Here is a 13,483-nt window from a genome sequence, read left to right as displayed (position 1 = left end):
TGTCATTAGCCATCAGAGAAATGAAAATTAAAGCTATGATTAAATATCACTAAATACCTATTAGAATGGCTAAATTTAAAATATTGATAACATTGAGTAATATAGAGTAATTGGAACTCTCATACATTGCTAGTAGGAATAGAAAATGGTATAGCCACTTTGGAAAAAGGATTTGCAGTTTCTTATAAAGTCAAATATGTACTACACTATGTGACCCAACAATCCCTTTCACCCCTCAGACAGCTACCATATAGAAATGAACACTATACTCACGCAAAAGTCTGCACACAAATATTCATAATAGTTCTACTTATAATTGTTAAAAACTGGAAAAAACTCACATGTCCTTTAATGAGTGAATGGATAAACCATGGTACCTCTATATGATGAAAACTACTCAGCAATAAAAAAGGAACAAGGATACATGCAATAACATGGATAAATTTCAAAAACATTATGTTGAGTAAAAGAACCCAGTCCCAAAAGCTTTCATCCTGTATGATTCCATTTATATGATATTCTCGAAAAGATAAAACTACAGGAATGAAGAACAGATCGGTGGTTGCCAGGGATTATTAGTTGGGGAGGGGTAACTATAAAAGGATAACATTAGGGAGTTTCTGCAGTGATGATACTGTTCTGTATCCTGATTGTGGTGATGGCTGCACAAACTATACAAGCATTAAACTAATAAAACTGTAAACCAAAAGAAAGTCAATATTACTATATGTTAATTTTTAAACAAAATTTTAAAAATTACTTTTAAAATATTAATCTGAACGTCACAATTGGCATGGTTTTTAAAAACTGAAAAGGAGTAGATACAGAAGGATAAGTATGTTGTTAATAAATGGAAAACTCATGCATTTTCCTTCTTACACGTGTAGGATTTAGAGGCAAGAATGGAGCCTCAGAAAAAACTTCTCCAAATGGAACAATCATTGAGTTCACTTGGAACAAAATGTAGGATACTTTTGAAGAATTCCATCATAGCTAGATAGTTGGTCCAGGACCAAAAGTAAATGTTGGAAGAAAAATGAAATCAATAGTGTACCACAGTGACGGTCCGCAGAATGGCCTGGACTAAGACATTTTCAGTAACAGATAAAAGGCATCACTCCCTTCCCACTCTGAACCTCTGTCTGTGATAGCATGTGAGCCACCACCAGCCTACCCTGACATCAAGTCATGAAATGTACTTTTATTAAAATACCAGTTATATTCCTTAACTTCTTTTATTAATGTAGTCATGATCTTCTTTGATCTCAGAAGATGTAAATCCTTTTTTTGATTAGAGACAGACTTTAAAAAGCAAAACTAAATTGTGATCAACAGCAAGAGCCTATAATAGTAACTAAAATTTCTTCAGTCTATTCAAGATGATTTCTGTATCTCTGTCTTATACATTTGTCTCTATTAGCAAAAAAATTATCTACCTCATAATTAACTTAGGTGGAATGAATCAGACTGCATCTGTAAAGGTTTTAGAAGACTAAAGACTTATGCTAAACATTACCACTAGCTCCTTTGACAGAAATTACTATTAATAGCATCCATAATTGGTTCTTGATCAGATCTCAAGGTATCTTCACTTATTAGACTACTTAGACAATAAAACTTAAAAGACAAATCTAACAAAATGCCTAAATTTCTTTATATAACAAAACAAAAATTTAAATGAGAAGACATGCTAGAAAAAATTGGAGATCCACATTTTTTTAAAAGTTCGTAATTTGCCTGTAATCTTTCTAATACATTATTATTTTCCTTGTAGAAACTCAATTATCAACCTGAAACAAGACTATACTAGAAAGTAAATGTATTGTGACAAAAGAAAAGCCAGATTGATATGTTATTAAAATAATCCACATGGGTGTGATGGTTCACACCAGTAATCCATCCCAGCACTTTGGTAGGCTGAGGAGGGAGGATCGTTTGAGGCCAGGAGTTGCAGACTAGCCTGGGCAACATAGCCAGACTCTGTCTCTATAAAAAATTTAAAAGCATGCACCTGTAGTCCCCAGCTACTTGAGAGGCTGAGGCGGGAAGATTGCTTGAGCCCAGGAGATCCAGGTTACAATGAACTATGAACATCCTACTGCACTCCAGCCTGGGCAACAGAGTGAGATCACATCTCTTAAAAAAAAAATTTAAAGAAAATTAAAATAAAAATTTAAAAATAACCCACATGATCTACCCCAGTGGAACAAAGAAAGCATATCAGAACATGCCCCTTTCTACTCACTAAGCAGCAGGACCCTGCTGGTAAGATGGTGTGGCTACAGTGTGTCATGCTTCCTTGGGTAGGAAAAAAGTTAAGAAACATTACTTTAGAGATGGCACGATGGCTCCAAAATGCCTATAAAATAATGTCGAAGTTCATTACCAGATATCTGGGCCACCACAATCTGGCTACATCCTAACTTTCCCATAGCCCACCAACACAGGCCCCAAGTACAGAGTCAGACTCTGACAGTACTGTTTCCTCCTTCCAGAATGTCCTTTCCTCTCCTCTTTCTGGACCTAAATCGTACCCAGCTTTTAACGAACACTTTAAGACCTACCTCTCTAACATGTTATCCTCCCAAAGCGACCATTACTTCCTATATATTTGGCCCCTTAATCATCTATTATCTTGGATTAACTATATCATGTAAGATGCCTTATCTGCCCAACACAACTACCTTATTTAAAAAAGAGTCCATTTTACACCATCTTTATCCCCATGACAACCATTCAATTCACTAAAAGCATTCAATAAACACTTTAATTAAATTTCCCAAAGAGATGACCTAAAATAACCTAAATGCCAAGCATTCCAAGAACTGTCCTGTACCAAATTCAGTTCTCATTAGCATGCCAAGTCATAAAGAAGAATGTTGTATTACCTTTAAATTCACCTGCTTTTATCCAAAACTGGAATTTGTGATGGTTATATGGCATATCCACGCAAAAAATTCTAGAAAGTAGTTTTATTTATTGTACTGTACTTAATATTCAGCCAAACTTGCATTCTCCTCTAAAACATAAAATCACTGACTATGCAAGAACAGAAACTAAGCCTACGGAGAAGAAAACCAGAAACTACAATCATCAACCACCTTGAATAATCATTTTCATAAAGACGTAAATTCTCCTAAATTTCAGAATAAATCTAATTCAATATAAAGTAAAATGTTTCAAACACATAAAAGAAATATCCACACGGACCTTCTACCATCTGTTTTAGTGACAAAAATAATAAAAACAAGAAAAACCAAATTTTTTAAAAATTATATCAATAGTTAAAATTGAAAGTTTTTTTTCATCTATTACTTTGATTTTTCCTGACCCATTTTTCAGAATTGTCAGCAATTCTGGAACTAGCCTTCTTAGTTTCAATAACTCCAAATTATTTCTTGAAATGTTTGAGCCTCTTCCCAAATCATTTAACGTGCTTATTAATCAATAAAGATATGAAGAAACAAAAAACCCGTACTTAGCAAGCAAGCAAATCATACTAAAACATTGACTTCTAGAAAAGGTTACTGCTTGCCAAGAAAATTTTATTATTGTAAAACATGTTCTATTCTTTGTACTTCTTCATCTTTCCTTCCAGATTATCTGTGTAGACATATAATCACATCATAACCCAAAACAGTTGAGCTTTTTAAATAAGACATAACTCAATATAAAAGAGCCAACTGCATAATTAAAACAAAAGCATACTACCACCACCACCATCACCCCCTTACAGGCTGTCTTCAATTTCCCAACAGATTATATTCTAAAACTATATTTTCAAATCAGATTTTGAACTCATAACAGAGCTTTCTACAGAAACAGTGTTAAGAATAGAGGTTACTGGGAAGATACGAAGTGACAAAAGCAAGTTACAAAATAATATATACAGTATAATTCCATTTTGTAAGTAAAAATAAGCAGATTAATATAGTTAATAATCTCATTTTTGTAAAATATAGAAGTATTGAATATTTTGCATTAAAAATAGCACGAAAGATAAGAAACAACACAGTATAATCATGAGGAAAACATCAGACAAACACAAATTGAGGGCCATTCTATTAAATACCTGACTAATACTCCTTAAAATTACTATGAAAAACAAAGTCTAAGAAACTATCACAGCCAAGAAAAGACTAAGAAGACATAACAACTCCCTTCAATGTGGGATCCTGGATACATTCTGGAACAGAAAAAGGACATTAGTGGAAAAATTGGTGAAATCCAAATAAAGTCTGAAAATTAATTAACAGTAATGTAACAATGATGGTTTCTTAGATTTGACAAACGTGCCATGGAAATGTAAGATACTAATAATGGGGGCAACTGGGTAAAGATTATATGAGAACTCTGACCTACATTTGCAACTTTCTTGTATATCTAAAATTATTCTGAAAGTAACAGTTAATTACAAAAATAAAAGTGGATATCTCTGGGTGGTGGGATTACAGTTTTTTTATTCTTCTGTATAATTTTCAACAAGCAATAAGTTTCATTGTCATGGAAAACAAAGACTTGGTCTCAGAAGACTTAAGTTAATTTGCTCAAAGACACAAAGTTGAGGCAGCTCAGGAATTCAGGAGTTCATTCTATTTCTCTTCATTCTGGATCCCATGCAGAGACCTAGGAGCACACCCCACTAAACCATTTAACTCTCTTAACTTGAAAATACACAAAGTTTAAAGTCACCAAATTACTTTTGCTTCACCATTTGCTTCAATGTAATTGATGTGGAGGGAGAAAACAGATGAAACAACATTGATAGCTGTTTAAGTTGGACGAGGGGCACATGGGGATTGATTCTACTCTTCTTTCTACTTCTGTATGTCTGAAAATTTCCATAATAAAAAAATTTTAATTAAAAAATAAAGTCTTCAGGCCGGGCGCGGTGGCTCACGCCTGTAATCCTAGCCCTCTAGGAGGCCGAGGCGGGTGGATCGCTCGAGGTCAGGAGTTCGAGACCAGCCTGAGCGAGATCCCGTCTCTACTAAAAATAGAAAGAAATTATCTGGCCAACTAAAATAAATATAGAAAAATATTAGCCAGGCATGGTGGCACACGCCTGTAGTCCCAGCTACCCGGGACGCTGAGGCAGTAGGATCGCTTAAGCCCAGGAGTTTGAGGTTGCTGTGAGCTAGGCTGACGCCATGGCACTCACTCTAGCCCGGGCAACAGCCACAAAGAGACAACAGAAGCCAGAACCTCCAATTGGTCAAAGCTCAAGCAATCTCAACCAGTCTCCTGCTATAACCCAGTACACACCATGATGATAACCTGAGAACCACTCAGAGGACACAGCGGTACACAGTAGATGCCCAGTGAATACATGCTGAATTGAATCTTAGAATAATCCATCTGCTCCCCTTCAACCACTATCCCCAAAATCACTTACCATTTACACCAAACTCTCTTATGAACATTTTTACTGAATATGTTCTGGTTATCTTTTTAAAATTACTCACATATTAGCTGGTTATATTTGCCTTACCATCCAAAGCCCACAACAATAGGTAATTGCATAACACGGCAAGAGATATGAATAAACAATTCACCATGAAGAAACTCAAATAGTTAAATTCAACATTACCTAACAAAGAAATGCAAGTGTCATTTTACACTATTAAATTCACAAAAAAATGTTTTTTTAATTTTTTAAAAATCATGAAATCTATAACATGAAAATGTTTCATGATCTAATTAAGTTAAAAAACTCAAATGATGTACCATAAAAATGAATAAAAAAATGTATATTTTGGGCCAGGCGCGGTGGCTCACGCCTGTAATCCTAGCACTCTGGGAGGCCGAAGCAGGTGGATCGCTCGAGGTCAGGAGTTCGAGACCAACCTGAGCAAGAGTGAGACCCCGTCTCTACTAAAAATAGAAAGAGATGATCTGGCCAACTAAAAATATATACAGAAAAAATTAGCCGGGCATGGTGGCGCATGCCTGTCATCCCAGCTACTCGGGAGGCTGAGGCAGTAGGATCACTTAAGCCCAGGAGTTTGAGGTTGCTGTGAGCTACGCTGATGTCATGGCACTCACTCTAGCCCGGGCAACAGAGCAAGACTCTGTCTCAAAAAAAATGTATATTTTGAAATGGAATACCAAAAGAAAAATCAACTGTTTTATAGTAATAAGCCAACATTTCACAATTTATTTAATATCAATATATTCAACATTAAGAAAGTAAGTTCCACTACACACTGGAAACAGAGGGGTTATAGTCTCAAGTAGAGAATCACCCCTCCCTTCCACTGCTCACTTTGTTCTTAACTGAGAGTTTTCATGCTCTCCTTTGTCATGATGACTTATGACTACCCCTGACCTCAGTTTTTCAAAGACCAGCAAACCGCCTCAGTTGGTCTTCTGATCATCCCCATGAACCTATGGGAAATAAACCATGCAAAACCACCATATACTCAAGAAACAAAGAACCTCTACAATCACGTATTACTTTTTTTTTTTTTTGAGACAGAGTCTCACTTTGCTGCCCGGGCTAGAGTGAGTGCCGTGGCATCAGCCCAGCTCACAGCAACCTCAAACTCCTGGGCTTAAGCGATCCTACTGCCTCAGCCTCCCGAGTAGCTGGGACTACAGGCATGCGCCACCATGCCCGGCTAATTTTTTCTATATATATTTTTTTAGCTGTCCAGATAATTGATTGCTATTTTTAATAGAGACGGGGTCTCGCTCAGGCTGGTCTCGAACTCCTGACCTCGAGCAATCCACCCGCCTCGGCCTCCCAGAGGGCTAGGATTACAGGCGTGAGCCATCGCACCAGGCCTACAACCACATATTACTTTAACAATCAGCAAGTAGCCAAGCCCAAGTTTCACTGTAAACTCTAAAAGTACATAGTATTTCCACATTAAAGTCTCTGCGACACTCAAGGCCAACCTGCTGACTCCACAGTGGACTGTATCAGTTAAAAGGCCGTTATGGACTCATGGACAAATCAAAGAACTAGGGGCCAGGAGACCTGGGTATGGTTAAAAGCAAAAAAACAAAACCAAAACAAAAAACAGAGGAAGAGAGTTGGGGTTTTTTTCGTTTGTTTGTTTTGTTTGTTTTTTTAACTACAAAGATCACAAAGCTAAAAACTCTAGCTTAAACCAGACAGGTAAAAAGCAACTAGTGATGTTCCTGTAAATCTTACCCAGACAGAGTTCAAAAAGCACAATGACAACTCGTTTTATTAAGAGCTGAAACCTTTTGTAGATGAAGATGTCTAACAAAAGACTAGTACTGAAAATATATCAATAATTTTAGCACTGATGGCACACAAGAGCAATATAAAAAGCCTTCCAATTTTTTGTCTATAGTATTACCATTTTCTAAGTTTAATAATGAAAGACTAAGACACTATAATGGACCAAGATGATTAATTACTATGAAATAATAAATACTCAAGACTAAACTGTCTTTAATTAGCAGGCATTTCAGCAAAAGATAAATAATCTGAAGTACTAGTAATACAGATGGAAGTAGTATAACCATTAGGGGAAAAGTCCAACCTTTTGTTTCTATTGATATGTTTAGATCCTCAGAAATGCAGATATATACAGTCATTCATGACACAACATACATGGCTGATAACAGTAAAAACAATTCAACACTTAACCAAGTTCATCAGAGCACAGGGTGATTATCACTCAAGAATGTTGACACAAAAACTGAAGGACCTCTCAAATTCCAATCACATGCAGACAAGTAGAGCCCCTATGTATTAATAGTTACTCATTCTGAACAGAAGTGGAAGATTAACCTACCCTCACTTCTCTTCAAACAAACTAGTCCAACAAAACAGCAGGCAGTCTCTTCAGTGTCTGTTCATCATCCAGTCTGTTCCAAAAGTAGCCAATTCAGGCAGGACCATTTCACAACAGTCGTATATCACTCCACCTTGTCCCACCTCAGCCTTTCTAGACAGACATTCTTGTCTAGATTAAGTCTCTCTTATCTCTTTTTCAGGCAACACCACGTTCTTGTTTTCTAAATAAGGATCTCCTAAACCTTACTCACCTGCAGTTCACTGCACTGGGTATCACCCAAATAGCCCATCAGAGCTCTTTATAATTTCTGAAAGAGACAGAAGAAAGTTTTTAAGTACACAGTAGAAAACATCACTCATGGATACATCAGTTTTGAAGCATTCATGTCCAATATCCACAGCATCTGGTCTTTTGGCCCATAGCAGCTCAATAAAATGTAGCACAACAGCACCAGACAAAGAGTCCTGAGATAAGTGTCCAGAGATAAAAAGCTTGATTTAATGTTGCTACTACTGAGCTATGTGACCTTGAATAGGTCACTTCATTTCTCTAGGCCTAAATTTCCTCATTTAGAAAATAAGTCACTTAGACTAGCTAGAAATAGCAAAGCACAGGCTTTCCAGAAAGAACACCAGCTCCACTATTTTGGTGGTCTTGTGATATTACATTAGGTAGTTCACATTTGTGAGTTGTTATGAAAATTAAAGGGGATAATGAGTTATAAAAAAGCCTATAGTAAATATACTCTGAAGCATATCATAAAATTCAACAGATGGTAACTTATTACCACCATTATCCACCCCTAGCCCTAAGATTATGTGAATTCAATTCACAAATATTTCCTTAAAAGATCAACAAATCAATACTTTACCAACCTAACAAGAGAATTAACTGTTTTAGCTGTTTAACTCATAATTTGATTAAAGTTATCTTACACTGATAGAAGTTTAAGATTATCACTATTACTTAACATCACAGGAAATAGGAACAGAATAGTCCCTGCACAACTTCCAAACTCTGGTTCAATGACCATGCCTTTCCTGACGTCTCACTCTACTTTCACTACTGCCAGAACATCTCAAGACTAGAGAAGTCTTCCAAAAGCTAAATGACACCCAGCTGTTTACCACAGTCAGCTCAGGGGAGCAGGACTAAAGATGGAGGAAGGAGAAAAAGGGCTTTTTTTTTTTTTACCCTATTTACTTGATATACTTAAGTATTGCTCAAATTTGTTTACTATAAGCATGCATGAGTTTTGCATAAAAGTAAATAATTTTTCCAACTTTATTAGTTAAACATATTGCCTTCTGACAGGAAAATCATGTTACAGGAGTATTTTCACCACCACAATGAGAATTTTCAACCAAAAAGACAAATTCAGCTATGCCAAAAACACCTAAAATATGGCACATAAATAATAAAAATCACAAACATTCACACTGGAGAATGGTTTGGTCAAAAATATGCCATGCACTCTTTGAAGAATCACCTAATGATGAATTAAGTTCTTTTTTGTTCAAAAGCAAGAATAAGCTCTGGTTTTACCAGACAACTTCCTGCACTCACTTGGAGAAACTGACCCAATACAATTTTTACAAGAGTAAACAAGCTGGTATGACTGTTAGTATTAAGTTAAAAAACTTTCAATTTCTTTTAGATAATTGAGGCTTAACAAAATAATTTTATACTACATATTTCAATAAAAATTCTTCATATTATATCTATAATAATCCTTTTTAAAAGATAAATATTAACTCTACTAGATTCAGGATTACTCAAAAGTATTATCCCAGCCACCCTCAAAGTGACAAGACCACTATGTTTTACGCTTCTACTCAATGCTATAGAAGTAATCCTGACTACACCCACCAATTGAAATGAACTATAAACTGGTGTGGCCACACGCTCCACACATATCATACTTCTGGAGAACTTCTAGAAAACATTACAAAATATTACTTAGAAATCCAATTACATTTGTGTGTACATTTCCCTAAGTTTATGAAAATGAACCCTAATAATTTGCCTATAATTTTTAAAATAGTTCCTCTCCCTGTCTTAGACAACTATTGTTGATAAACTTGGCCCAAAATCTTTGATATATTGGAACAACAACCAAAGGACCTTATTTCCTGTACTGGGCCTGTATTTGGATCTTAAATACAGTCTGACAGACAATTATAGACTAATCTGCATTCAATATTAATGCCAAGCCTACTGTTTAAACAGAAAACACAGACACATTTATAAGATCTGGTCTACTTACTTGTAGGTCCCTCCGTACTATTCTTAGCCTTTCATGAATATGCTGTAGATTTTTAAATTACACAAGGCCCTTTACAAGTAGGAATTATTTCTCCTGTTGTTTTGGCATCACTGTCCTCTCTAATGAAAACTGGACAGTCCATAAATATATACAGACTTTAAGACAATGTATTTGAATATTTATGGTATTAGAAAATAAAAAGTCTTCCTAACAATTTCAAAAATCAAGATTACCAGCTGACAGAGGTAGTTACTGACTCCCAAAAACTATAGCCTTATCTAAAAATAGTACCCAACTTTCCAGCCAAAAGGACAGACTAAAAAAGCTATGTCTTTATCCAGCTCAAAGACACAGACTTCTACTTCACCACAACTTCAAAATACTTCAAAACACTTTGTGTAACAAGTTGTTTGGTGGCCAACCACTAACTTCACTTTGAAATGAATACTAATACTTCACATGGTCTACATGTGTGAAAACTGTGGAAAATGTCTTAACGCAATTCAGGCCAAACACCACTAGTCATACAAGATTACCTACTTCTAAATATTCAATTTTAAACTACAAATGAATATCTCTATCAGCAAAAAGCAGATCACTGGTTCCTTTCCACAAAGTTATCTTTCAAAAAAACAAGATAAAAAGTTCAAATTAGGAGGTTTAAGGCATGAATATGCCTCCATCTGCAAAGTGAAAATAAATTTTAAAATCCACATTTGCTCTGCCAAAAATAAAAATAACAATTATATGTAATACACATAAACACTGCTGAGTTTCAAACACAAGCAAATGTGGTATGTGCACCTACAAAAGAATTTTGGTTTATGTCCACCTTCCTTTCCCAAGTTTTTGTGTTTTGTTTTTAAGGCAAAATGTCAATTATACGCCTCAATCTAGAAAAAAAAATAAAGTACAGCTCAATCTTCCTAAACAGATGTTGTGATAGATATGAAAAGTTTGTGAGAGGATTTCAAAATCCAGGGGCCCAGATGTGTTAAAGGAAAAAAACTATAATAACCAATTAATAGATCATAACTACTTACATTATACATACAAAGAAACCATAGTAAAATGTTTAAAGTTGAGAGAACCGCTTGCGAAAAATGCAAAATTAGCAAATTTCCCTCCTTCTCCCTAGCACAGAATACTAACTTCACAAACATTATATCAATAATATCCTTTAAATCCAAAGCATTACAAGTTCAAGTAAACACTTTGAATTTACACACCACATGTGATCAGAAAAAAATGACAAACTAGTCTCATCCCTAATAAGCTAAACAGAACTCAATATCCTCATTTTTATTTCAAAATAATTATTAGAGAGACAAATACTACTCCAATTTTCAGAAAATAAAAGCAGGAGTGATTGATTTGCCTAAAATAATTATTTCCAATAGAAAGGGTATACAAGAGTCCCACAAACCATGGACACACAAAATACATATATACACAATTACTAATACTAACTGTAGGATAAGCGACAGGCACCAAAACACAGATAAAATTAAGACATCCAATTAAAGTTACCCAAGGAAATTTGAATAGGAAAACTACAGTTACTCCTGGTGAAGATACTGATCAAGAATAGCTACAAATAACATTTGGCTCTGGATAAGTTCCACTATTTTTGAGTATGTTGGAGCCACTAAAAAGACTGGTACATTGGACATATTTTTATGTTCTAAATCCAGACCTGCCCATACACCCATTGACTGAGTGATATATTTGGAAAATAAAGATGGTCCCATCAGTTTCAGCCTTACCCTGAAGAGTTGATTAAAATAAAGAATAAAAGGAAATCATTTTTAACTGCAGTCTCACCTTACACATCTCACCAGCACTGTAGTTCATTAGTGATCAATTACTTCATCCAATTCCTGAGACAAATAGAAAAGATGTGTCTATACAATACCAGTAATAGACTTTATCAGTAGTAAAGACTTTATCAGTTTGAAGTGAAGGGGCATCTAAATTTCAAATGGAAAAAGTTACAAAAATGGTACAGTATGCAGCTTTGCAAACGTCTGTTTCCTTTACCTTAAAATGAAAAAATTTTCTTTCAATGAGATAAAATAGGTTATAAAATGCTCCTAAAATCAAAAACATAATAAAGTCATCTTTTTCAGCACTGACTGACCTTACTTTCAAAAAAAGAAATGGAGAAGGAACCTCATTAACATGAGATTAAGAGAGGCCAAAATTAAGAACAAACTAGGCAAAGCAACTCCTCCCTCCTTCCCCCGCTCCAGGAATCCACTGTCTCTGCAGTTATACTTTTTATCATATTAATGATTTGCCTGAAAAGTGTAAGTTGTGAGGGAGAAGGAATGACAATTTTTGAGTTGCAAACAAAACCTGAGGATCCCAATCCAGGAAGAATCAGAAGACCCTGGCTTCAAACACTGTCTGAAGGATCCTCAGCAAGGGCAAGGGTGCAGAGGGCTCAAATAATTTGGGGGAGAGGAATCAAAGTTCCCTTACAGTTTGGGGGAGACTGTAAGAATACAGTCTCTGAGCCCTTGAGAAGGGGACCCCTAAAGGAATCTCCAGGAAGAGATAGTCGGTCTTTATTTTTGTTGATGTGCTTGTGGGCCAAAGAGCATTTCCCGAGGAGGGGGCGGGGAAAGGGGGGAAGAAAGTGAATCTTAGGCAGAGAGCCCTCAGCGGGGGAGGGAGGGGGCGCACCCCTGACCCACTTTTCCCGACGCCCACCCTCCGGCCCCCGCCCCACGCGGTAGAAGTCCGAGTCCTGAGCCGGGAATCGAGCGGGGCGTGGGAGGCCCGCACGCTCCCCACCCCCAGCCGCGACCCGGAGGAGGGGAGCGTGCAAGGAGGCTCGACTTCCCCTCCTAGAGCGCCCCGGGCTGGAGAAACCTCCCGCGGGCTCCCCGCTCTGGCGTGCAAGGCCCCCTCCTCGGCCTGGGCCCAGGGCGCCGTGGGCCCCTGTGGAGGAGAAGGGGGCTGAGGAGGGGACGAAGCTGTAAACAGCCCCAGCGTCCGGGCCTCGCCTCGAAGAGCCCCGCTTCCCAGGCCCCGCCGCGGGCCGCCCGGGCCCCCAGCCCGCCCCGGGGCCGCCCCGCCCGGAACCCGGGACACCGGAGGGGAATCGGGTCCCCTCCCCGGAGGGCTCCGACAGCTCTCGAAGCGGCCCCAGCAGCAGAGGAGGGGGAAGTCAGGACTTACCTGTCATTACTTTCTACGCCATCTTGGATCCACTTGTCAACGTCCCCACAAAGCATTATGGGTAAGAAAGAGCCTTTAAAGTGACTCCCCCTCGGCCCCCGACTCCCGCCTCCCGCCGCCGGCGCCGCCCCCTCCGGCCGCGCCTCCCGCCCGGAAAGTTGCCCCGGGTGGCGGCGCCCGCAGCCCGGCCCCCTCCCTTCCTCCCGGCTGTTGGCATTTAAATTTCAACCCCGTTTTGAAAATGTGGCTTTGGGTT

The 13,483-nt window shown here is 37.7% G+C and overlaps 1 protein-coding gene across 4 annotated transcripts in view; it reads right to left on the bottom strand.

Annotated features, from left to right (window-relative positions):
- HELZ (helicase with zinc finger) overlaps positions 1 to 13,283 on the bottom strand; it is a 131,961-nt gene extending 118,678 nt beyond the window's left edge. For 2 of the 4 annotated variants that reach the window (XM_045527071.1, XM_045527072.1), the window contains exons 1-3: positions 13,228 to 13,269; positions 11,866 to 11,921; positions 8,026 to 8,082 (exon numbers count right to left, since the gene is read on the bottom strand). The gene's annotated coding sequence lies outside the window, so the exon portion shown is untranslated. Of the gene's footprint in view, positions 1 to 8,025; positions 8,083 to 11,865; positions 11,922 to 13,227 lie in introns of all 4 variants that reach the window. The other 2 variants (XM_045527069.1, XM_045527070.1) reach the window with 2 other exon arrangements.
- Positions 13,284 to 13,483: the final 200 nt, after the last annotated feature.

The sequence above is a fragment of the Lemur catta genome, chromosome 15, assembly GCF_020740605.2.
Source record: "Lemur catta isolate mLemCat1 chromosome 15, mLemCat1.pri, whole genome shotgun sequence".
NCBI lineage: Eukaryota > Metazoa > Chordata > Mammalia > Primates > Lemuridae > Lemur > Lemur catta.
Note: the sequence above shows the minus strand (reverse complement) of the source record. Positions and strands in the feature narration are given on the sequence as shown.